At 42.4% G+C, this 25,732-nt stretch overlaps 1 pseudogene; it reads right to left on the bottom strand.

The window, feature by feature from the left end:
- LOC125458649 (solute carrier family 2, facilitated glucose transporter member 8-like) overlaps positions 1–10,834 on the bottom strand; it is a 105,860-nt pseudogene extending 95,026 nt beyond the window's left edge.
- Between the last annotated feature and the right edge of the window lie 14,898 nt (positions 10,835–25,732).

The raw sequence follows: 25,732 nt of genomic DNA, 5'->3' as shown, positions 1-25,732 counted from the left end.
TGTTTGCATAGGGCCTGTCAGTAGGGGATGGTTGTAGGAACAGCAACTCATGTTCTGCTTGGGAACTCTGCAGCCCAATGGTATCAATGTGGACTTCACAAGCTTCAAAATCTCCCCCTCCTCCACTGCATCCCAAAACCAGCCCAGCTCGCCTCCTCCCCCCACTGCATCCAAAAACCAGCCCAGCTCATCCCCGCCTCCCTAACCTGTTCTTCCTCTCACCTATCCCCTCCTCCCACCTCAAGCCACACCTCCATTTCCCACCTACTAACCTCATCCCACCTCATTAACCTGTCCATCCTCCCCGGACTGACCTATCCCCCCCTACCTCCCCACCTATTCTCTCCTCTCCACCTATCTTCTCCTCTATCCATCTTCGGTCCGCCTCCCCCTCTCTCCCTATTTATTCCAGAACTCTCACCCCATCCCCCTCTCTGATGAAGGGTCTTGGCCCGAAACATCAGCTTTTGTGCTCCTAAGATGCTACTTGGCCTGCTGTGTTCATCCAGCTTCACATTTTGTTATCCTGCATTTATCAGCACAGAACATTTTACCAAGCTGCTGTAGAGAGAGTAGAATGATAACCACTGAGTTAGTATTAGTGTTAGGAGAGGCAATTGACAACTTGATCAAAATGTCTTTAAACAGGTTTGTTAAAGCCCAGTAGAGCGAGCAAAAGCAAAGAATTTTTAAGGAGATGGTTTTAGCCAATGCAGACTCGGGGCTCGAAACAATGAAAGTTGTCAAAAACTAGGAACCACAAGACAGAAATTACTTTGATAATCACTCATTTATTCTCTCACCTCATTCCATCTTTTTTATGTTGAGTATGAAGTAAAGGGTAAAGTAAGAGACAAGAATAGCCACTGAGCATGTGCGAAAGGAGGTATGTTATTATGATGTCAGATCTCATGGAAGCAGAATATGAGTTTGGAGCGTTCTAGAAGATTTCCTGTCTTGCCATGCCATATAAATCATGTTTAATTAAACTTGTTAATACTATTCAAGTCAGTGTAGATCCCTTCTTACTGGAATTCATATGCAAATTCTTGAAATGATTATTCTGCATTGTAAAGCAATTAAACAACATGTTCCAGGTGTCCTTTAATTCTCCTCTATGCATTGTATGGGCAGAAATTAAAATGTGCAACAGAGATTCTGCTCACTCATCGAAGTACTGTTATTTCTCTCCAGGAGGCCAGACAAAATTACCATGCAATCAGGCACTTGCATGGATAGCGTCAGGCTCCCAATAGGGAAAAATCATTGGCCTTTAGAGTGGCTGGTCAAGTAAAGAAAGGCAGCTATCCAGTACTAACAGCGCCACTGAGAACAGTGGCCACTGCCAACACAACACTCGATTCCAACTTGATGACTGCCTCCTAATCCTCATATAGAGATGTGAAAAACAGGGATGGGGAAACGGAATCGAAGGGGAGAAGATAGAGAATTGTATATAAGAAAGGGAAGAGCCAAGAATTGATAATGGAAGGCTGAGGCATGGGTGAAAACAGGAATTTTTTCCAGGTTGGATCATGAGGCAGGAGGAACACCAACATAGTCTTCCTCGTAATTGAAGCAGAGGCCAGGAGTGACCTAAATGGGATTGCTTCAAAGAGTGTTACACAACTCTAAAAACTCTAGACAAAGTCAGAATTGACTTAGATTGGCTTGGCAAAGCTGATAATCTGCAAAAAGTGAGTGGAATTTAACAACATAATTCCTCAAAGAAAGCAAACTTTCATTAGATGGAAGAGAGCGGACTTGATCTAGTTGATTCACGGTTAAAGGAAGAAGAATCAGGAGCTCTGGGACTGGTATGGAGAGGGTCACTTTACATCAGGAAAAGGACAATGGTAAGAGTGAGAGGACCTGAAACAGTTCCATTACCTCGGGACATCAGAAGGACCATGGATATAAACATATAGAGATAGGACAAGAGGGAGAAAAGGATGACGTTGAAATAACATTAGCACAGTGGGACAGAAATAGGCTCAATGATCTGTCATTAGGAGACAATACTAATGAAATACCTTGAGACTGAGATAGATTGAGCTGCATTGAATTTGAGAAAAACAAATTTATCAATAGTCGGAAATAGAACTTTGAAAGAGATTATCTCAGTCATGGTCCAGAAAATGATTGTTTGGTATTCTATACTGGGGATGTAATAGTAGAGGCTAACAAATAGTTGATTTTCAATTTTACCTGATAATAAAGTGACCCCTTCATCAATAGTTGTGAGAACACTGACAGAGCTAAGAGCTGTAAGCTCAGAACTGAGAGAATGGACTTGGTGATTGTCATGGAGATTCTGAGACAGCAGTTCTCAATGAGAAGATCAGGAGAAAGCAAGAATCAAGAGGAAAAATCTTTGGAGACTAAAAACAATAAAAGGGCTGATTTAACACAGGCAGCTTCTTGGTCCACAAATAAATCACAGAGGTATTTGGGAATATAGCATCATGTCAAGCATAGGATTTATTAACTGTGAGAAAATAACCAAAAGAGACTTGGTAATAGTTTGGCTCAGTCACAAATAAAAAATGAAAATTCAAAAGATATTCTGGAGAAGATTAATCATTGAAATGGACAGCACATCTTTGACGTAAACAAAATGATTGAGATCAGAAAATCTGAAATTTTATACTTCTCCCTTGGAACAGGAAGCAGGTTTGGAAAAGTTGGAGATATAAAAACCTTAGGCCTGGAATTTCCCAATTAAATTTAAACATTGGCAGTGAGTGAGTTTCACAGCATCATTTCTTCCACTGTCCTGCTAACTATTTTTTGAAATTTTGGTCTTCTCACAACACTATTTTTACAAATATGATATTGGGTGCATTACTCATTGAATTGTGCAGCCAGCAAGATGAAGTTTCTCAATGCTGCTGGAACCTTCCAATTTTACAAGCTGTGATGCTGTATTGAAAGCTGAGCTAGGTATTAACTCTGCTGCTGCAAGTCAGGAACTGTCCATCACTCAGTGCAATCACTCCCAAAATCCCAGCACATGGTACGCAAGAAAATTAATCTAACTCCCCTTTTTATACAGGATGATCTCTTGATGCCACAAGATGCCACACCGGCAGATGCATCTAGCCTGACAGAGAGACCAGTACACTGGAGTACGAAATGGCTCGCCAACAATATTATGAGAAGGTCAACGATCGCCTGCATTTCAGAAGGGTAAGTGATGCCACCATCTCCCTGTTACCTTATGCTTGCAAGACCAGCACTCAATCTAAAACTGCCACTGCACACACACCTCGAGGATTATGGACCACAGTCCCCAACATCACGTGCATCATATCCACTTCATCTTTAATAACGACTCATAGATGAAGAGATCCAGCATTACCTCCAGCGTGTTAGCACAGACTTTGGCCACCAGAGGAAAAGGGTTTTTGAGGACAGTAACATCAGATCCAACACCAAGCTCATGGTTTACACAGGTCTGGTGGTTCCTGCCTTTCTATAAAGTTCCGAGGCATGGACTATCTATAGCAGGATCTCAAGGCGCTAGAGCAGTATCGCCATTGCTGCCTGCATAAGGTCCTGTCAATCCACTGGGAAGAAAGACACGCCAATTCCATTGCCCTCAATCAGGCCAACATCCCAGCATTGAGGCACTGACCCACCCTTCATCAGTTATAATGGCTGGGCACGTTGTCCACATGACCAACATGAGACTCCCCAAGCAGGTGCCCTACTCCCAGCTTCAAAACAGCAGGTGGGCCCCAGGTGCACAGTGGAAGCGCTTCAGATACCATCAAGGCCTCACTGAGCAGGTGCAGCATTCCCATGGACACCTGGGAATTATTGGCTCAAGACTGTCCAAAGTGGAGAAGGAGCGTCCGGGAAGGTATCAAGCGCCTCGAGACTTGCTATTGGGAATAAGTGGAAGCCAGATGAGAACAGCAAATAGAGCTCACTGCCACACCCATTTTCTCACATGATCACCGCCTGCCCCAAGTGTAACAGAGCCTGCAGTAGCTGGATCAGCCTGTATAGCCAACTATGGACTCACCCTGAGAGTGGAAGAGAATCATCCTCGTCTACAAGGAACCGCCAATAGTGATGATGATAAATGCTGAGCCTTCCTGCCCTCTGAACTTCCTACTCATTCAGTGGAGGCACCTCACTCTCCATCTCTCCCATTCAAGCATGGTAACTACTGTTCTTGCATCCTCTCACATCACACTCAATCCTTCTCTTTCTGTCATTGCTGGTAAATCTTGCCACACAATGTAACAGTGTGTGGGCATGGCTGTGACATTGGGCAACATCAGACATTAGGTTCCTCGCTCCCTATGAAAAGAGGGTAGTGGAGCTAGCTGGCCAGGGAATATCAGGACTGCTCATGTGCAGATGGCAGCACCAATTGGCAAACAACACAATAAACTCCATCATGTCATACTCCTCTCCCAATATCACTAGTGCTCACTCACTCCTTGTTTTTCTGTTATCAGTTTTTATCCACCTTCTCTCCAACTAGTTCCTGGAATGAGCAGGTTGATTTTCCAAGGAAAGAATGGCCAGATCGGCAAATTTCACTGGCATTGAGAAAAGTGAGGGATTACTTGAGCTAAATGCATGAGATCCCAAAAGATCTTGACAAATGGAAATCGAAATGATGATTCCTCTTGTGGGAGAGTTCAGAACTAGAGGACATTATTTTAAAATTAGGGCTCGCCCTTTGAGGACTGAGATGAAGGAGAACTTAATTTTCTTTCAGAGGACTGTGAAACTTTGGAATTCTGTCTCAGAAGTTGGTGGAAGTGGGGTCATTGGATATGCTAAGGGGGAAATGAACAGGTTTTGACAAGGAAGGGAATCAAAAGTTGTTGGGATTAAATGGGAATGTGAATTATAAACACAAAGAGATCAATTGTGAATTCTGAAGAAGAGTCATTCAGTCTTGTAACATTGACTGTTTCTCTCCCCACAGACACTGCAAGAACTGTTGATTTTCTCCAAAATTCCCTGTGTGTGTTTCCAACCAGTGGGATCTTATTGAATGGCAAAGCAGGCTCAAGGGGCCTATTTTTGCTCCTCATTCACAAGTTTACATGATCTCTCCCTTCACCTACGCAGGGACTAGTGGCACTCACTGAGGCTCCACAAGGAAGTGGCCACGGCCTCAGCAGCGCCTCCATCTCTGAAGAAGAAACACTGAACCCTTAGAAGATGCACCAGCAAGGCTTTTATCTGCCCCGTCTACCAGCTCAGAGACTTGCACCCAAGTGCATTATCTTTCTGGATTAGATTCCAGGCCACAATCTGGTGAACATATCTCAGAACCACGGACCCAAACAAATGATAAAGCACAGTAGGGGGCCATTTGTCCCACCAAATCTGTGCCAACCCAAAGAAACTCAGATGCCCTTTCAAATGCCATCTGCTTGCACATGGCCCATGGCCCTGTAGCTTATAGCACTCAAGGTTCTTTTTAAAAGAGTTTAGGGTCTCTGCCTCCAACACCAACTTGAGCAGCGAATTCCAGATACTCACCATCCTCTGCATATAAACATTCTTCCTCACATCCTCTCTATCCTTCTGCCACTTACCTTAAACCTATGACCCCTTGTTTTGAACTCTCTGCCAAGGGAAACAGGGTCCTCCTGTCGACTCTACCTCTATTCCTCATAATTTTATGAAAAGACCAAGGTCTCTGATATTCAGAGAACCTCCGAATACGAGGCAGAAGAGGTGCATCTGTGCTCAGTCCTAAGTGTCTTTGTGAACCTGTGGAGACAGACACAGTAACATCAACCACATGTGCAAGAGATACTCTGTCAGCTGGAATGAAAGGTGGAGGAATCCTTCAACATGATCCCTTCTATGGCGACACTGATTTGTGATCAGCTGGCTGCCTCCATGGAGAGGACAGCTGTTGCCTTGGAAACCCATGTCGAGTAGAATGGTCAGTGCCTGCTGGATATATATTTGCTCCTGTATTCCATCACTTCAAGTGTCGGAGCAGCTTCAAGGAAAAAAATGAGAGGAGGACAAGGGACCTTGGCCTCACTTTGGGTCCCCCTTTCTTTCACGGAGAATGAGAGGTGCCAGCCCGCACCCAAGAAACTTCTACTCAAAATATATCAAAGATGGCTTCACCTTCTGATTCCCAACTGTCTGTGATCCCAAAGCCTATAAGAGTTCAACCTGAGGAGGATGAGACTGCAACTGGGCAGGAGATTGTCAAGACCCCTGGCATTTCTCAACCTGAAGTTATCAATTGACAACTGCCAAGGTCTTCCAAGTTAATGAGGCCATCCACAAAGCATGTTTCCTCTATTCTAAATGTGGAAGTCACTTTTGCAATTCCACATGATGATAAAACAAGTTTATGTTTGCTAGAATGGAAAACAGTTGAGGTCGTTTGCAGGTGTGAGAAGGAGAGACTGTGAGCTGGGATCGAGCTGATTATAGTGAGAGAAGATGCCGGTGCACAGCTTTGAGCGTGGAGCTGAGGATCCGCAGGGAAAACAATTTCTGGAGGCTCTGGTTGTTCTGTAGACAATAGTTGTTGTGGTTTAGTCCAAAGTAGGATGGTCTGAACATTGCTTGGAGTCCATGGGGTATGAGTCGTCTGCATAGACAGGTACCGAGGAAGGAAATATGGTTGTAGTAATGAGTTTGCTTCAGTAAGTAGTCGAAGAGTCCTGTTGAAGGGTGTAAACCTGGAACATCAACTTTCTTGGTCCTCCAATGCTGTGTTTCTCCAGCTCCACACTATATTGACTCTGGCTCCAGCATCGGCAGTTCTTGCTATCTCCTTTCATTTGTGCTATTTGTTTACTGTGGTGGTCAGTCACTGAATCTAATCATAGCACAGAAGTCACATGACACCAGGTTAAAGTAAAACACGTTTATTTGAATTCACAATCTTTTGGAGTACTGCTGACCTGACGCAGGAGCAGTGCTCTGAAAGATTGTGATTTCAAATAAACCTGTTAGACTATAACCTGGCATCATGTGACTTCTGACCTTGTCCACCCTCATCCTACACCAGCACTTCCACATCATGACTACTTATAGGAGGCTTCCAATATACTTTTAACACTAGAAACAGCAAGATCTATTGCTCACAAAAGGAAAGAAAATCTGAATCCTATTAGATTATACAAGAAATATTTGAAGTGGATTGGGTAATGCCACATAAGTTCTCAACTACTCCGTGCCAGAAACACTGGCATAAATATTGAGGCGTTGTATGACACTGTGATGGGGCTGCTACCCAGTCCTTGAGGGTGCAAATGGGAGGCAAAGGCCTAGTGGTATTATCGCTGGACTGTTTATACGAGACCCAGATAATTTTCTGGGGACTTAAGTTTGAATCCTGCCATGGCAGATGGTGGAATTTGAATTCAATAAGTATCTGGAATTAACAATCTAATTACGACTATGAATCCATTATTGATTGTCAGGAAACCCCATCTGGTTCACTAATGCTCTTTAGGGAAGGAAACTAGCATCCTTACCTGGTCTGGCCTACATGTGATTCCAGGTCCACAGCAGTGTGGTTGACTCTTAACTGCCCTCCTGACAATTAGGGATGGATAATAAATGCTGCCTGGCCAGCGACGCCCTAGTCCCATGAATGAATAAAGAAAAAAAAATCCTTCTCCAGGAGTTGGCAGACTCTGAGATGGTAGAATAGGACATCCTTGACCCTCCATGGTATGGCTAATCTGCCAACTGCAGGTAACTGCAGTGATGCTTGTAAATCCTGATACTCACTATTCCTCTGTGCTTCCTGGTAGATCTGATCCTGCTGCTTCTCCCTCTGGATTCCATGCAGCAACCATTGGAATTTGCTGATTGCACTGAGTTTGTTGAAGATCTTGTCCCTACTGACTGTTTCTCTTGTTAATTGTCAGGAATTGTAAGTCCACATCAACATTTGGTATTACATCTGATGTTTCAACTCTGTTAACAGATAAACCGTGAGGTAAGTCAGACAGTTCACCCAGTGCCATTGAATCTCCCATCGAAGAAATCCATACCCTATGCTTCGAATGTTCCAGCCAGGCTGAGCCATTTTGTGAACTGATTGCACTGTTGACCTTTGTTCCAACACAGTGCGGTTCCAGCTTTGTCTCACATGAGTAATGTCAAGACCTTATCATTTTATTCCTCGCTATTGTTTATTTGGACTGTAATGGAAAATGGACTGTTTTAAACATCATGTATTGCTGAAAGATTGCTACACACTGTTAAAGACAAGTGATCGGATTCCCACAGCAGGTGTTGTTTACAAAGCCACTTGTTTTAGCTGGAGTAAAAGCTCAGTTTGCAGATGAGCTGGAGCCAACAGGTGTGTATGAATAGAGTTTTGGCCATAGCCAGGTGCTGATTGGAGTGTGGACTCGTGACCAGTTATCAATGAACACAACCTTCTGTCTGTCAACAGCTATGTGATTGACTCCCATGCAGATGTGAGAGCCCTGCACCAAGCTACACAGGCTGACCAACTATTGACTCCCATCCTTAATGCCCATGACACTGCTGCTTCCTAAAACCTTGCTGGTCCTATGTCCTCCCCCGTAGATGTCAGAAGGACCAGCTTGAACGCCAGCTTCAAAACCCCTCCCCCAATCGATTCCTCTCTTGTCAACTCGGGCATGAGAGCTTAATCAGGAGAACTTTTCTCAAGAATCTGGTTTTTGCTCACTCTGTCAACTAAGTCATCATGCTTACTATCACGCATAATCTCAGAAAGGAGAACATTCTTCCTTTAATACGTTATACGTAAGGAAAGAAGGGGATAGTTATAAACATGAACAGGATGAAGAGACAAATAGGTTTCTCCCATCACCGTTTGGACACCTCTCCCAGTCTCTCTACCATTTTTATTATATATAGCTCTCGGCTAAGTAATTTGCAGTCATTCAATAGTTTTACACTTGTATCTCTCCTTTTCAATTTTCATTTCCTCAATTATTCTTAAACGTTCAAAAACAAAACAGCCTTGCTTAATAGTCACCTTTCAATTCTATAGAAGAGTTGGCATTGGAAACATAAAGAACTGCCTTTTCCATTGGCAGGTGTTGAGTGGGAGCGGCCTACTGCTTTCTCTCAGAATGTTCTGCACTTATTTCACCAGTAACAGGGTACAATCTAATCATTCAGTATCAGCTGAAGAAGAACAAAACAGAAATCTAATTTTGCGGTGAAAGTGGGCAGTTGAAACGATAAAACCTTTGTTTTTGAAACGTGAGTAAGGTGAGATACAGCCAAAAGATATCACTGTGCAGGGATTTCTCAGGCAGATTAAGCTGCAGAAATAATAGAAATCCTGTTCTGCAAAGGAGCATTGTGTTGTCTGTCAAAGTGAATTTGTGCTCCTACAGCATCCTTTCCCACTTTCCAGGGAGGCTAAATGATGATCAGACTGAATCAGACAGGACAGCAGCTGTACGTTAATATACTGCCACAGTTTCGATAATGAAGACAGTGGAAGTAGCAAAAAGAACATTAGCTCAGTCAAGATAGATAGCCATGTTTCCATTTTCCAGCCAACTGTTATTCTAAATTTATGATGGCCTCAATTAACTTACGAATACGTGAAAATTACAGAATTGTGGGTAAAACATGAATAAAAGCCCCTGATTCTACCAAAATGCATTCAGAGATGGGGAGCATTGAATTAAGTGCTACTCCTAGTGGTGCTGCTGACCAATACACAACTATTGGCCTCCAATGGGTCAGCAGCTCTTGGGGATGATATTTCAGACTCAAAGGTAATCAATCACAGGCTAAGGCCTGCCGCTGCCCAGTGATCATTTGATTAGCCTCAAGTTACCCTTGATGGGCTTTGCATATAAATTAATCAACTGGATTAAGTGGTGTTGGTTTTGGGAAAGAAAAGCTTTCATTTTTGGCTCAGAACACTTCTGGATATAAAAAGAAAATTGACTGGCCTTACCAAAATCAGTTAATTCAAGCCTCTCACCCAGCCCACAACCACCCCACCCCAGTAATGGACAGCCTCTCATCACTTCTGTTCAACACTACCTCATATCTCTCAAATTAGATGCAGTATAATGCATCAGAGGCTAACATGGTTTTAGACAAAAAGAGGAGAAACATTTACAATATTGACCTGTCTGGATGCAGGTAGATTTTGAAGGTGTATATGAGGATTTAAGGTTGGTCAGACAATATCAGGTAACATTATTTGATGCTATCAACTGCTGTAGACTGAAGAACATATGGACATGAATGTTCCTGTTACCTGATGAGGTAGCATTATGGGCTGGCTTTTATTCTCCCAAGCTGTACATTTAAAAATTGTGGGGCAGGAGGGGTCAAGTAATATCCAGGAGGTGGCCTACCGGCTGATGGTCTTTATGTCGGGAATTTCACGGCAGGAGCTTTATCTGTTTGGGTTGCTGTTAAGAAAGAGATGCGGAGGGAGAGAGTTGTTCCCTGAAAAATTCATTGATCTTTTGGAGGCACCCTGTCTGAAATAACTCCACAGTGGCTGCTATCCCATCACCAAGTCACCCTTTATGCACACGTGCACACTACTGTCACTGGCCCAGCATCCTCACATCCAGGTCTCAGAATGAACAGAACCTCAGACACTCCTGCTCTAACCAGTCGGCCAGGGCTCCCTGATTAGACCAGATTAACAGCTCCAATCAGAGAACTCATATTCTATGAGGTCCAGCTGCCTGACCTCATTGCAATCATTACATCACTCACCCTCTGAGTCCAGGGAGTTTGGCCTGTTCTTTCTCTTGTAGCTCCTCATGGGCCGTTTTTGCACCACTTCAGGTTCCTTTGACTCAGCCTTGGTCACGGATGGTGCGTACTGGATCATAGCCCACCTCTTGTACCTGGAGCATCACAAAATAGATTCGTCCTCTTTGTCAGGTGGCAAAAGCTTCGAGTCTGCAAAATCCGAGGCATCCATCTCAGAGTCTGAGGTTTCTTTGATGCTTGACAAAGGGGGAGAACCCATAGGTTTGAACAGCCTTTCCAGTAGTCCTGAGTGTTCCAGCCCCATTTGCAAGATTGTCACTGTCATGTGGTCCACATGCTTGATCATGGCCGCCTCAACTACCCAAACTTTATACAACATAGGACCTGACCCCATGTCAATCATGTCCCTTACCCATGCAGGGCCATTTCCATGTTTTCGGCACCAAACATCAGCCCCTGAAGAAAACTGTCTCTTGCTTACAGGAGTCTTTCCAGGACGATCAGATTTAACCTGGTACAGAGTCTTCTCCCCATTAGCAACTCTGCTTGATACCAGCCTATGAATTCTCTTACTCAAATTCAGGGTTAGTGGGAATCATAAATTATAGAATCCCTACAGTGTGAAAATAGGTCTTTAGCCCAACAAGTCCACACTGATCCTATGAGCATCCCACCCTGAAACCATCCCATAATAACTCACCTAATCTGCTCATCCCTGAACACTACAGGCAATTTAGCATAGGCAATCCACATTGACTTCATATCAATCATCGTAGAATAATAGAATCCCTATAGCATGGAAACAGGCCATTCAGCCCAACAAGTCCACACTGCCTCTCCGAAGAGTATCCCACCCAGATTCATTCCCCTAATTTCCCATGTATAACCCACCTAAATCAAATATCCCTGGACACTATGGGCAATTTAGCATGGCCAATCCACCTAGCCTGCACATCTTTGGACTGCGGGAGGAAACCAGAGCAGCCAGAAGAAACCCACGCACACACAGGAAGAATGTGCAAACTCCACACAGACAGTCGCCCAGGCTGGAATTGAACCCAGGTCCCTGGTACTGTGAGGCAGCAGTGCTAACCACTGAGCTACCTTGCTGCCCATGAGTCTGCGTACCTGCAGTAACCACAATGGCTTCCCGGCCTGGGCTCTGAAAAAACACTTAACCACGTGGCCAAGACTTGGCTTTGTTTTGGGGTTTAGCTGTGGGCTGGCCTGGAGTTTCTCTGTTCAGGATAAGTCCTTAGTGAGACGACATAACCACCTTCACTCAAGTGATGCCCTCAAGCTCAGTTGGAACAATCAAAGCTGTGCACTTCCACCAGAATACCTTACAACACTTATGATCCACTTGCCACATCTTCCAATGATAAAGCCAGTCATAGTGCCTGTTTGAAGTCCAGTTGAGCTTCTGCTATTAGACACTTTTGGATGGTGACATTATTAATTCCACATACCAAATGGCCTCTCGACATCTCATTAGGCGTTAAACCATAGTCACATTCCTCTGCCAGTCATCTTAAACTTGTCAAAAATCCGGACATGCATTCCCCTCAAATTACGAGTAAAACCAATGCCATCTCAGATTCAGAGGAAGCTGGGGATAGTATTATTCCTTAACTAAATCTGTCAGCTGTTGAAAGGTTTCATTATCTGGTGCCTCAGGAAATGTAAGGCTCCTCATAACCAAAAAAGCTATCGGCCCTCAAGCTGTGAGGAGAATTTATTGCTTTTCATCTGCCCCAATGTCATTTTCACAGAAAAAAAATACATTCTTCACACATACTAGGCCAATTCTTTGACAGCAGGATCGAACAAGTCAAGCTTCCCAAATAATGGCATGATGCCAGAAATGCTTAGCTCAACTCAAAAACTAAACTGAGAGCAAATTTCTTCAGGAGCATATTTTCTTCTCCTGCCACCACTGAAATAAATCTGCAGAGGCTGCTATCCCATCACCAAGTCACCCTTTATTAACATGTGCAGAGTACTTGACAATTATCCAGCTTCCTCAGAGCCAGATCTCAACACAAACAAACTCTGATACTCCTGTTCATATTTGTCAGCCAGGGCTTCCTGAGTGGGCCAGATTAAAAGCCCCAATCAGGGAACTCATATTCTATGATGGACACTTGGCTGATCTTGTTACAACCCTATACTGTCTTCTCAAGGATATTCTACACCCACCCACAGTCCCCAACCTAAACAGTATTATCGTTCACTATGTACAAGATTAACAAACCAGCTGATCCCTTCAACTCTGCAATAGAGAAAATCGGCCCACTCTTGAGCATTACCAAAACAAAGACATCTATTTACACACACTGGCAAGGTCATCCACATCCTAGATATTTGAAGCAGAGAATCTGGAATAAGGAGGTGATAGTATAGCTTTAATGCCAGTGGATGTGTAATCCAGAGCCCTGGGCTAACATTCTAAGAACATGGGTTTGAATCTCTCTAAAGTAAAAAGTGAAATTTGAATTCAATAAGATTCATGGTCAATTATTGTAAGAACTCATTTGGTTCACTAGTGTCCTCTAGGGAAGGAAATCTTCTCTATTTACCTAATCTGGCCCAGATCTGACTCCAGACCCATGTCAATGTGATTAACTCTTAACTGTCTTCTCAGAAATTAAGGATACGAATAAATGATGGCCCAACTAGTGATGTCAACATCCCATGAATTAATTAAACAAAAATAACATTTCCTATATTTTGGCAACCACCTTTCTTAAATTGCCACCATAGAACCATAGAAACATCGAAGATTGGAGTAAGACCAGGCCACTCACCCATTGAGTCTGCTGTACTATTCAATATAATCATGGCTGATCACCAGGTTCAATAACCTCATCCCACCATCCCCCCATATCCCTTGATCCCGTTAATCGCAAGAGCAATATTTACCTCTATCTTGAATCACATAATATTTTGGCTTCAACCGCATTCTGAGGCAAAGATTCCAAAGGCTCACTATTCTCTGGGTGAAGAAATTTCTCCTGATCTCAATCTGAAAAGAGTTACCCTTCTCCTTAAACAAGACCTCTAGTTCTGAATTCCCCCATTTGGGAGCATCCTTCTGGTCTCTAACCTGTATAGTTAGAAGTTTAACGGTTTTAATAAGATTCCACTCCTCATTCTTCCAAATTCCAGTGAACGCAATCTCTCAATCTCTCCTCATCCAACAGCCCTGCCATTCCAGGAGTCAATGTGGTAAATTTTCACTGTACTCTCTCCATAACAAGAACATCCTTCCACAGATAAGGGAGACCAAAACTACACACAATATTGTGAGCGGAGTTTCACCAATGCCATGTATAATTGCAGCATGACATCCTTGATCTTGCACTGAAACTGTGTCTCAATGAAGGCCATATTACAGTTTGCTGTCTATACTGCCTGCTGCATCAATGTCCTTACTTTCAGTGACTGGCACACAAGTACTCCCAGGACTCACTGCACATTTCCTTGTCTCAATTCACAGCCATACAAATAATAATCTATCTTACTTTTTTTTTGTCCGCATTCTACTATATCTGCCATAAATTTGTCCAGTCACTCATTTTGTACAACTCTTATAACAACATGCCTGCAATCGCTTCACAGCTTATCCTTCAACCATGCTTTGTCACCTGCAAATTTTCAGATATCACATTTAGGTCCTTAATCGAACACATTGGCATCTATTGCGAATGATTGGAGTCCTGGTACCAATCCCTGCAGTACTCCACTAGTCATTTCCTGACATTCAGAAAATGAGGTTTTAATTAATACTCATTCTTTCCTTTCTGCTAACAAATTTTCTAACCATCTCAATACACTACCCCCAATCCTATGTGCTTTAATTTTATACGTTAATCTTTTAGAACATAGAACATAGAACAATACAGAGCAGAACAGGCCCTTCGGCCCTCGATGTTGCGCCGACCTGTGAACTAATCTAAGCCCCTCCCCCTACACTATCCCATCATCATCCATATGCTTATCTAAGGACTGTTTAAATGCTCCTAATGTGGATGAGTTAACTACCTTGGAGGCAGGGCATTCCATGCCCTTACCACTCTCTGAGTAAAGAACCTGCCTCTGACATCTGTCTTAAATCTATCACCCCTCAATTTGTAGCTATGCCCCCTCCTACAAATTGAAGTCATCATCCTCAGAAAAAGACTCTCACTGTCCACCCTATATAATCCTCTGATCATCTTGTGTGTCTCTATTAAATCCCCTCTTAGCCTCCTTCTCTCCAATGAGAACAGACCCAAGTCCCTCAGCCTTTCTTCATAGGGCCTGTGCACCAGACCAGGCAACATCCTGTTAAATCTGCTCTGCACCTTTTCCAATGCTTCCACATCCTTCCTGTAATGGGGCGACCAGAACTGCACGCAATATTCCAAATGAGGCCACACTCGCATTTTGTACAGTTGCAGCATGACATTACGGCGCCAGAACGCAATCCCTCTACCAATAAAACCTAACACGCCGTAAGCCTTCTTAACAGCACTATCAACCTGGGTGGCAACTTTAAGGGATCTATGTACATGGGCACCAAGATCCCTCTGCACATCCACACTACCAAGAATCTTTCCATTGACCCAGTATTCTGCCTTCCTATTATGTGAGTCTTTATCAGAAGTTTTCTGAAAGTCCAAATAAACCATATTTACTGGTTGCCCCAATCAACTCTACATACTCAAATAATTCCAACAGACATGTCAAACATGATTTCCCTTTTGTAAATCCATGCTGACTGTGTCTGATTCTCCCGCAGTTTTCTGGGTGCTGTGTTATAAAATCCTTGATAATAGAGCCGAGCATCTTCCCCACCGCCAACAATAAGATTCACTTCAGAGATAATGGGAACTGCAGATGCTGGAGAATCCAAGATAACAAAGTGTGAAGCTGGATGAACACAGCAGGCCGAGCAGCATCTCAGGAGCACAAAAGCTGATGTTTCGGGCCTAGACGCTTCATCAGAGAGGGGGATGGGGAGAGGGTTTTGAAATAACTAGGGAGACAGGGGGAGGCGGACCGAAGATGGATAGAGGAGAGGATAGGTGGAAAGGAGAGTATAGGTGGAGAGGTGGGGAGGGGATAGGTCAGTCCAGGGAGGACGGACAAGTCAAGGAGGCGGGATGAGGTTAGTAGGTGTGAAATGGACGTGCAGCTTGAGGTGGGAAGACGGGATAGGTGAGAGGAAGAACAGGTCAGGGAGGCGGGGGCGAGCTGGGCTGGTTTTGGGATGCAGTGGGGGAGGGGGAGATTTTGAAGCTTGTGAAGTCCACATTGATACCATTGTGTTGCAGGCTCACAAACTTCAAAATCTCCCCTTCCCCCATTGCATCCGAAAACCAGCCCAGCTCGTCCCCTCCCCCCACTGGACTGGCCTGTTCAGTCACATGAAGAGCCAATGCAGAAACTCTTCACCTTGAGGAGAAGTCACCATTGAGCTGAGGGATAATTTGTAATGTGAACATATTCCCTCTTTAAAGTTAACACAATATGCCTCAACTCAACAATGTTAGAAAATTTGTAAGCAAACATGTTAGTGTTTATGCTTGGAATGGCATTCCATAATGTTATTTATACACTGAGAGAAAGTGGTTAAGAGTATAAAAAAAACAACTAGAAGAATTGCAACAGATGTTGGAAGACTGCAGGAGTTTTTTGACCTCTCAGTTGAAGCCAGGAATATTATTTAAAAAAAAAACACACAGCATCGCTTGAAAAATGGCCAAAAATGTGTGAGGTTATAGTGGTTCACACAGAGTGTGTTGTATCTTGGCTACAGCATAACCTGACCTAGTTTTCATGAAATCATTTGTCTGTGTCACTTTGAATCACTGAAAAACATGATAAAATGTTCGGTCAGGACCTGCTACCACTGAGGCTTGGGAGCAGCAACGGTGTTATACGTTGAAGCATTACTAGGTATGCTTTCCAGCATTTACAAACGAATGGGATTTTTTTTTGTTTTCCTGGCAACAACATGTCAGAAAACATTCAAGAATTCAATTGTAGGTTTGTTCTTTGAAATAGACAAACTCCCTTGCAAAGACAATTAGCTATTTTCGAGGCTATTATAAAATTAAGTGAAGATAGTGGGAACTGCCGATGCTGGAGATCTGAAGAAGGGTCCAGACCCGAAACGTCAGCTTTCCTGCTCCTCTGACGCTGCTTGGCCTGCTGTGTTCATCCAGCTCTACACTTTATTATCTCTGTAAAAACTAAGTAGTCTTGGTTTATGAAGTGTCCAATTTTACAAAACAAAATAGAATATTTTGCAATGTAATTTTTCTCTTTCACTCCTTTTTTACTTATCTGTCTTGAGTTGTGCAGTGTATGTATGTATATCCTTACTGCTAATTAAATATTAGGTGTTGCATTTACAAGAAAATATCATATGTTTGGATTGTGAATGGCTATTTATCAAGAATGTATATTAGTCCTTAGGGTATAATGGGAGAATACTTGGTTTAATTCTTACCACCAGAATATATGGCTCAGGAAAAGACAATAAATTGACACAAGTTTGTCTCTGAACCTCATGCCCTCATAAACCTATTAGACCAGCAGCGGGTTTACTTTTAAGAGAATCCAGTTCATTATTATGAGGACAGAAGGCACAGGAAAATACCTTTAGGCCCATTAGTTTTGACTGCCTTTCATAGTTTACTCCTGCTTTCTGAATTAACCTAGGGTCTGTGGAATGAGGGAGTGGTGGTATTCCATGGGGACAATTGTAATAGGATATCTGACATCAGAAACTGCTGAGCACACTTTGCTCTCAATGTTAAAATATATAAATAAGCAATACTACACTTTCACTTTTACTCTCCCAAGCACATTTCCAATACTTCAAGCTCATGGTTACAACTAACTTAAGCTGATGTCATTTTTGCTTCTGGATCCAAAGATTATTTATTCAAGTACCATGTAAAAGCCTTTGAATACAATTACTGCACCAATCTTCAAGAGAGGAAATATTGAATTTTTGGAAGTTCTACCTTTTGGATGAACTGTGAAGTGAACTCATTACCACAAGGAGTGGTTGAAACAAATATAGATAGATTTAAGATGTGGCTAGATAAATGCTAATGAGAGGAATTTTGTTGACAGTAACAAATGAGGAAATGTGAGATCGAGATTTAAGAGGAATACAGATGCTGGCATAGATGGATTGGGCTGAATGGCCTTTTTGCACTATCCATATCCAAGTCTTTCTATGTAAAATCCTATCTGTGTCTTTAACTGTCATTAAAACTCCTAAAGTATAATTTAAAGAAGCACATCCATGAGAAGGTGTTGGAAAAGGACAGATGGAAGTTAGACTCAACCAGATGGTTGGGAAGGGAACTGATTGTCTGAAAGAAAAGGAAGTATGTTGGTTTTGGTGAAATTCACAGCAATTAGCAGATTACTTTCTGGGCTTCTGGAATATGTTTTTTTTAATTTCTTTCCCTCTTTTATTTTTAATTTAAGTTAATATTCAGTTAATCTTTCTGTTTACTATACATATTTTTTCTGCTTCAAACAGTTTATTGCTTTTAGTTTGTTTCTTAACTCGAGCATATTTGGTTGCTTTGTGCTTTTCTTCTTGTTTGCGTGAGTATAATTTAACTTGTGGAAGCATTCTTAGAGTTCAGCTTCTGGACCTGTGCATACAGAAACATATTGCTTACAGGAGCTGCCAAACAGCTTCCAAAACAAAACAGCATACCTTCAGAAAATCTGACAAATTGTAAAATCAGCCAATAAGGTACAGATAGTCCTGAATATTAGTCTATGAACAGGATCATTATTCTAATTTGATAGAATAACTTGAATTATATTTTTATTGTAAGGGATTTCACCACTTCTTGCTGCAATTTATGAGTGTGAACTTCAGCTTCACATACAGCAGCACAGCCAACACCGAGCTCCAGAGTTGAAACACAATTCGTATCATTCATTAATTCCCATCTGGGACACGTGGCATTGTGTGACTCAAACCATGCAAGCAGATGAGTACCCTACATAAACCCAAAGAGCTCAAAAGGTTAAGTTTAAAGCATCGCTGATTGTGCTACTGCCTGGTGCAAAATGTCGGTACTAAAATTGCCAATGAATAAGCAAAGAATTACTCCACTCCTGAAGCAAAGAAGATTGCACTGGCATGGTGGCTCAGCAGTTAACACTGCTGCCTCATAGTGCCAGGGACCCTGGTTCAAACCTGGCCTTGAGTTATTGTATATTCTCCCTGTGTCAGCTCCAGTTTACTCCCACAGTCAAAAGATGTACGGGTTAGGTGGATTAGCCAATGGAAATGTGAGATTACAGGGTTAGGATGCTGTCTGAGGTTTGAAGAGCCTCAATCTGTACTGTAGAGGTTGTACAATTCTGCAAGCAGGAAGATTCCAGGTTTGTTTAATGGGCCATTCAACAAGTTGGCATCAAGGGCATTCCGACTCTCTTGTGCACAGGCAAAGTTTGGTTGAGCAGTATTGTGGCTTGCTCGAGCAAACTGAATGCTTTGGCTGAGCACAGACGGGGATGAAATTATATTACCCAGTATAGGTAAGTAGGTTGTAGTTTCAGTGTCATTTACTGTATATGGGCAGGACATAGAAGGCAGGACATGGAGTCACAAAGAGAACATTCCATGTGGTGGGGGGAGAACAGCTTCCCAGAAAAAAGTACAGGCCCCATATTGGGATAAACCAGGAGCATTACTTCAGGATGCTCAGTTTCACTTCCATCACAAAAGCCTACAACCTCCAAACAAGGCATTTTCCAGTGTTAGGAAAGATCACACTCACCCTTTTATGCTTCGTAACTGGTTCCATCCAAGGTGAAGGTGCCAATATCATTTTAACAATGACAGAAATATCTGGAAGGTGCCAGGTGTAGTTTACAAATTAAGAGGAGACTTCAAACTTTTAGTGCTCAGAAGGAAAGTTCAGGATGGAAGCGAATGTGGGGTGAATGGAATAGCAGACTTTCTGGTTGTGCTGGATACCATTGGGTCCCCACAGGGGGCGCTGCAGGCACCTCATGTTAATGGGCACATCTAAAAAAGCGAACACTTAGTAAATGCATAATTAGGTGTGAGACTACACCAAAAAAAATCTCAATGAATACCTCCAATCTTGTAGCACCCTAAATATATTTTTTTAATTTCATCCAGAAATTTCTCTATCCAACAATTTTGCGCCTCCAAGATAAACAACAAGATAGTCAGTCAGCAACAAGTGCTTTCTGCTCCAGAAATGGTCTTAAACCACTTTTCTTCCATCAATCAGACAAGATCAGAGACCCTTTAATGAGAGTCTTGGAACCACATGCAAACACGTGCAAGCTGCCATCTCCAAAATAAACATTTTTTTTGTTCACTCAGAAAAACAAGTACAGTCAAATAGCGGTAATCTTTACAAATGTATGCATCAGTCAAACTGGAGTGCTAGTTCGTAATGTACAGCACAATTCAGACACACATATATCATTTACAAGGTTCTCTGGCTTTTTGCTGTGCGTAGGTTGCTCCCGGATCTCTGTAATACTTGCCCGAGAGGGGTCTTCATGTTTCTGGTGGATGTGTTGCCTCCTCTACAACCTTACAATTATAAGCACCCCACCACAACGTCTGTGATCTGGAACACACTTCCAACTAAGGAGAAGAATGAAAGAGTAGAGGAAAGGAAGAGATCACATCCTCAACTCGCAACTGTACGGAATGACAAGGTTCACAGCGTGCAAGGAATTGTTTCCAGGAGGCTTGGGACAGCACAGTGGCTCAGTGGTTAGCACTGCAGCCTCACAGCACCAGGGACCTGGGTTGGATTCCGGCCTCGGATAACTGTCTGTTCAGAGTTAGAACATTCTCCCCATGTCTGCATGGGTTTCTTCCGGATGGTCCGGTTCCCTTCCACAGTCCAACGATGTGCAGGCTAGGTGGATCGGCCATGCTAAATTGCCCATAGTGTTGAGGGGTGTGTGGGTTATAGGGGGATGGGTCTGGGTGGGATGCTCCAAGGGGCAGTGTGGACTTGTTGGGCTGAAGGGCCTGTTTCCACACTGTAGGGGACCTAATCTAACCTAATCTAGTGATGCCCTTCCACTTCTGTAATAAAGTTTCCTTCCTGACCTGGGCATGTCAAGACTATGAATCCTGCACTATGTGATTAAAAATTGAAAGGTTTTTGCTCCCCCCTTGTGTGCCACAGTTCCTCCATGAAAGTCAAAAACTGATTGTCCGGTGACATGAAAGAAGTTTATTGCCAGTGACAGATTTATCATTTCTGAAGGTGGGTGTCATCTGAAAGATGACTACATTTATTTCCAGGAAGGGAGAAGTGAATGCTGGAGCCCTTTCCCAAGTGTATTTAAATTTTTGATGCTTTTCAAAGCATTTTCCAACATTTTGATGCCTATAGTAATTCAGTCTTTGAATGTATTATGCAAGGATTCCAAAACTTTTATAGATTTATTTTTGTATTAAATCAAGGTGATTAATGTACAGAATAACTGATTCTTGGGGTTAGGGTGTTAATAATGCAATGATTTCAATGGCTGTCTACACCAACAATAGGGTTCTGGTACAGTCTGTGCAGCATGAAATATGTACCTTCAGCACAAAATACATCATAAAAATGTCAAAAAAACCAGAATGGTACACCTTTTAAATGCTGGATCCCTAGTTTTTCAGCTGATGTGAATAGTGCTGTATGGATTTTACAAATGTTGTGGAATTCTAATCAACATCATGAGAATAGCTCTTGCAAAAATTATCTCTTGTCAATATTATTTATCATGATTAAAAGCCCCATTCTCTTCCTCCTTAGAACAACGGACAAATTCAGGTCGATCTTTACAGTATCTTGCCCCTTGATACAAGTTATATCACTTAATCTCTTCACAATCAATCTCTGCTTATGTTTGCTGCTAATTGACACTTTGTTGTTTCTTTGACGTGAAGCTGCTGGAATCGGTTTGATGAGTGGTCACCTTGAAAGGAACTGGTTTGATCTTTTCCTTTCCCTGCGCTTTCCCAAAAACTGAAGCAGAATGAGATGTCAGTGGTATGAGAAGCAAATGAGATCACAGATGACTGAAGCAGGTGAATGTTGAAGCAGGCTGCTTGGTCCTCTAGAGATCTGCTCCAGCTGATTTCAAAGCTGTTAAACCCCAAAACCACCACTGCACCCTGCCCCCATACCCCCCAACACACACTCTACCTGTTCCTCAAGGGCTCTCCATGCCAACCTATGCTCCCACAAAGTTGAACACTCCCAAGTGCAAGAATATCTGAATGTGTTCTGAAGAAAAGCCATAATTGTCTCAAAGAGTTAACTCTGTTTCTCTCTCCACAGATGCTGAGTTTCTCCAGCATGCTCTGTGTTTATGGTTAAACACCACTTAAATGAGTTACCAGTGCAACAATGAAATAGTTTTCTGTGAAAAATCAAAAAAAAACTCACAACTTCAAAACTGGGAAGCGATTACTCACAGGAATACTTGATAGCAATATTTGTCTCTATCTGGGTGGGGTTGGAGTGCATTTACTTTTTTGCTCATGCTTAGCAGACACTATTGAGCCCAAGGGAGGACCAGAGACAGCATTCCTGTCTCTAGGCCTGAAAATCCAGCTTTGAGTCCCATGCACTGGAAGGTGTGCACATAATGCATTTAAACCGATTGTCAGCCTGTAAATTCATCCAATAGGCCCAAAGGCAGGTGGTGAGATTGAGAGAGTCTCCTTACTCAGCCATCCTACAGAAAGCAATGGCAAACTACTTCAATGCATTGTTCATAAGCATTGACCAATCCCTTGGAAGTTCAAGATGCAACCTTTTAAGACAAGAATAGGAGGAAAGGCAGGTTGATATAGTTCATTGAGACAAAAGGGGCTAATTATAATTAAGTCCAATTACAGAAGATACAAAGTGCAGAAGACTGTGTTTAAACATAAAGAAATAAGAAAACAGAAAATGAGCTCAAAATTGAAGGTTAACCTATCACTTTCATTCACAAATTCCTGAGGTGGACTATGATCCCTATTTCAAGACCATTTGCCAGTCTCAAGCCTTCGCTCCCTGGTGTACTGCTGGTATAATTTTACAGGACGTGGAAAATTAAAAAAGCTGCCCCCGCTTTCACCAACTTCTTAACAATGGTGGGTGCATCCCCAAGATGGAAAGCTGTGGGGTTTGAGGGGTGGGGCAGGTCCAATCAGAGGATGGACACATCTCCACAGGGAGAGATGGGTGCTATGAAGGCAATCATGAGACAGTTTTAACACAACAGCAGTCCTGTATACCTTCTAAAAATTTGACAATGAAGAGACTTGCAGGTAGTAAGAAATTACCAAGTCGAGGTAAATCCCCTTAACAGGATTGCTTTTGGCCAAGGCCAATAGCCTTTGCCTTGGTGCCCCCCTCATTGGTATATAAAACCTCCACTTCTGACAGTTCTCATTCTGCTCATGGGAAATCATCTGCAAAAAACTGAAAACCTGCCCTCAGCAAAAGTCTCGTCTATTAGTTGGAAACTTTAATCACATTTTGAAAAATACTTCTAGAAAGTGCTGTAAGATGAATCCTCACCACTGCTCATCATTATTGTATAACCTAGCTGTCAGATTTATAAAAATGCAAATTAGGATCAGAAGTGATATATCTGGCTCTTCAAACTTGTTCTGCCATCTAATAATAGTGTGGCTGATCTGTTTGCGCTCCAAATTCCATCTTCCCATCGATCCCTGATAACCTTCAAATCTCTTGTCTGACAGGATCTCTCCACCCCTGCTTGCAAATAATTCAATTGATCCTACCTTCACTGCTTTCTGAGGCAGACAGCTAAGTGCTGCCACCATCCTCTTTATTGGTAAAGACCTACAAGCCCTATTTGGCTAAGTATGGTAGAAGGGAATGTACAATCATCTAACAAGAAGTAGCTTGTGCTTTAAACAACAAGTAGTTCATCAATTATAATAAATATATATCAATTACACTGATATCATAGTTGCAAAGCCATCATTGCAGAGATATGAGGAAGATGTAGAAGATAGGACACTTTTGAAATCACTAACCGTTCTTCCACCAAGACCATATTACATCTTCATAGTGGATAGTGTATGAGGAACTCCACAATTTTACCCCTTTTAGATGTTAAAAAAGATGATAGTGGAATGTAAAATGGATTAATAATAAAAATAACTCAACCATCATGAGCACTTCCTTTTCAAGGAAAGGGCAATGGTTGTAATCCGAATTTGTTGAACTCAGCATTAAGGTTGGAATATTGTAAAGTGACTGATTTATCAGGTGTTGTTCCTCAAGCTTCTGTTGGCCAACAATGTAACAGTGTGAAGTGGTTAAGGCCAGGGAGCTCATAATGGGCTGGAGAATTAAACCAGCAGGTCACTGGGAGCTCTGGGTCACACTTGTAAACTGAAGGAAAGTATTTTGCTCAGCAATCACCTATTCTTTCGAGGAAATGACACTCTGATTGGTGAATACGATATTCTAAACTGAAACTAAAGGGTAGCTGGAAAGAGAGTTTTGTGTCCTTCATGGTGTGAAGGGAGAAAGTGAAAGTGAAGCTATTGCATGCATTTGGAGGTAGGAATACTTATTGACAAAGATAGAAAATTAGCCATGGAGGAAGAATTTACTTCAAAATGCTGAAATTGGAGGGAAAAGGCAATGCATTTGGTAATGACATCAATGTGGATGAGATAAAGATGGCAGAGGATGACACATTGGCTGTGAAGTCTGGTGGGATGGAACCCGAGAAGACCACGGTTCTGGAAGGAAGGAAAAGATGTGAGGGGAATGTCTAGGAAATGGGACAGACACAGTTGAGGGCCCTCTGAACAGCTGTGGAGAGGAAAAATGAAGACATATAGGTTGCAATGGTGTGGCTGATGGCGTCATTGGAACAGATGCAACAGAAGTGGAGAAATGAGGAGAATTGAACAGAGTTATTACAGGAAGTTAGGGAGGGAGTATGGTTCTGGTAGATGTTGGAGTAAGTGGGTTTTACAGCAGAGGTTGGTGATTATCCTGTCCTTAGGTATACAGATCTCTGTATCCTTTCCATAATACAGAGATATCATGGAAAGGAAAGAAAGGATGAAAGGTGATGATGTGAAAATAAGGATAATGAGCAAAGAATTATTTTTCTCTCTGGTTGGGGGAGTAGCACGAGGCAGAAACATAAAGTCATCACTATTTTGTAAGAAGAGTTGGTGGAGAGGACCTGAATATGTTTGAAACAAAGAATATTCCACACAACCTCAAAAGACACGCATAACTTGGAACTCGATGGGTTCCCATAACAACAGCTTTTATTTGAACATAGCAGAGGTCCACTGGCCATCCAGGCAGAATTTGGAAATATACAAGTGTGAGTTTTTGTTTTCTTGTGAAGGAGAACTTTGGTATTAAAAAATTCAAATTGTTGAAGTGGTGAAAGCCATGACAATTGCCAAATGATTAGATGGGGATGTCAAAAACAGATTTAATAATGGAAGAAATATGTTCTAAGAGGCAAAAAATAGGTTGAAACAATGTGTCTACCAAGACAGTCCTGTTATGTATCTCGAGAAGGCAGTTGAAGTAGCTGTACAGCATTGATAGACAGGAGGAATGATGTCAGTGACAGACTGAGAAATGAGCACATTATATTTGGTGGTAGAATTATAGCTCCAAGGAAATAGTAGGAGATGTCTAAAACATGGTATTCAGCCTTCATGAGATTTTTATTTTTTTTTAATTCATTCAGATGTGGACTTCATTGGCTAGGCCAGCATTTATTGCCCATTCCTAGTTACCCTTGAGAAGGCAGTGATGAGCTTCCTTTATAAATCATTATAGTGTCTGTGCTCTAGATAGGCCCACAGTGCTGTTCGAGAGGGAATTCCAAGATTTTGATCCAGCAACTTGGATGGAATATTGATATATTTCTACTCAGGATGGTGAATGGCTTTGGAGGGGGGAGCCTTGCAGGTGGCGATGTTGCTCTC

This window comes from Stegostoma tigrinum, chromosome 1 (assembly GCF_030684315.1).
Source record: "Stegostoma tigrinum isolate sSteTig4 chromosome 1, sSteTig4.hap1, whole genome shotgun sequence".
Classification (NCBI taxonomy): Eukaryota; Metazoa; Chordata; class Chondrichthyes; order Orectolobiformes; family Stegostomatidae; genus Stegostoma; species Stegostoma tigrinum.
Note: the sequence above shows the minus strand (reverse complement) of the source record. Positions and strands in the feature narration are given on the sequence as shown.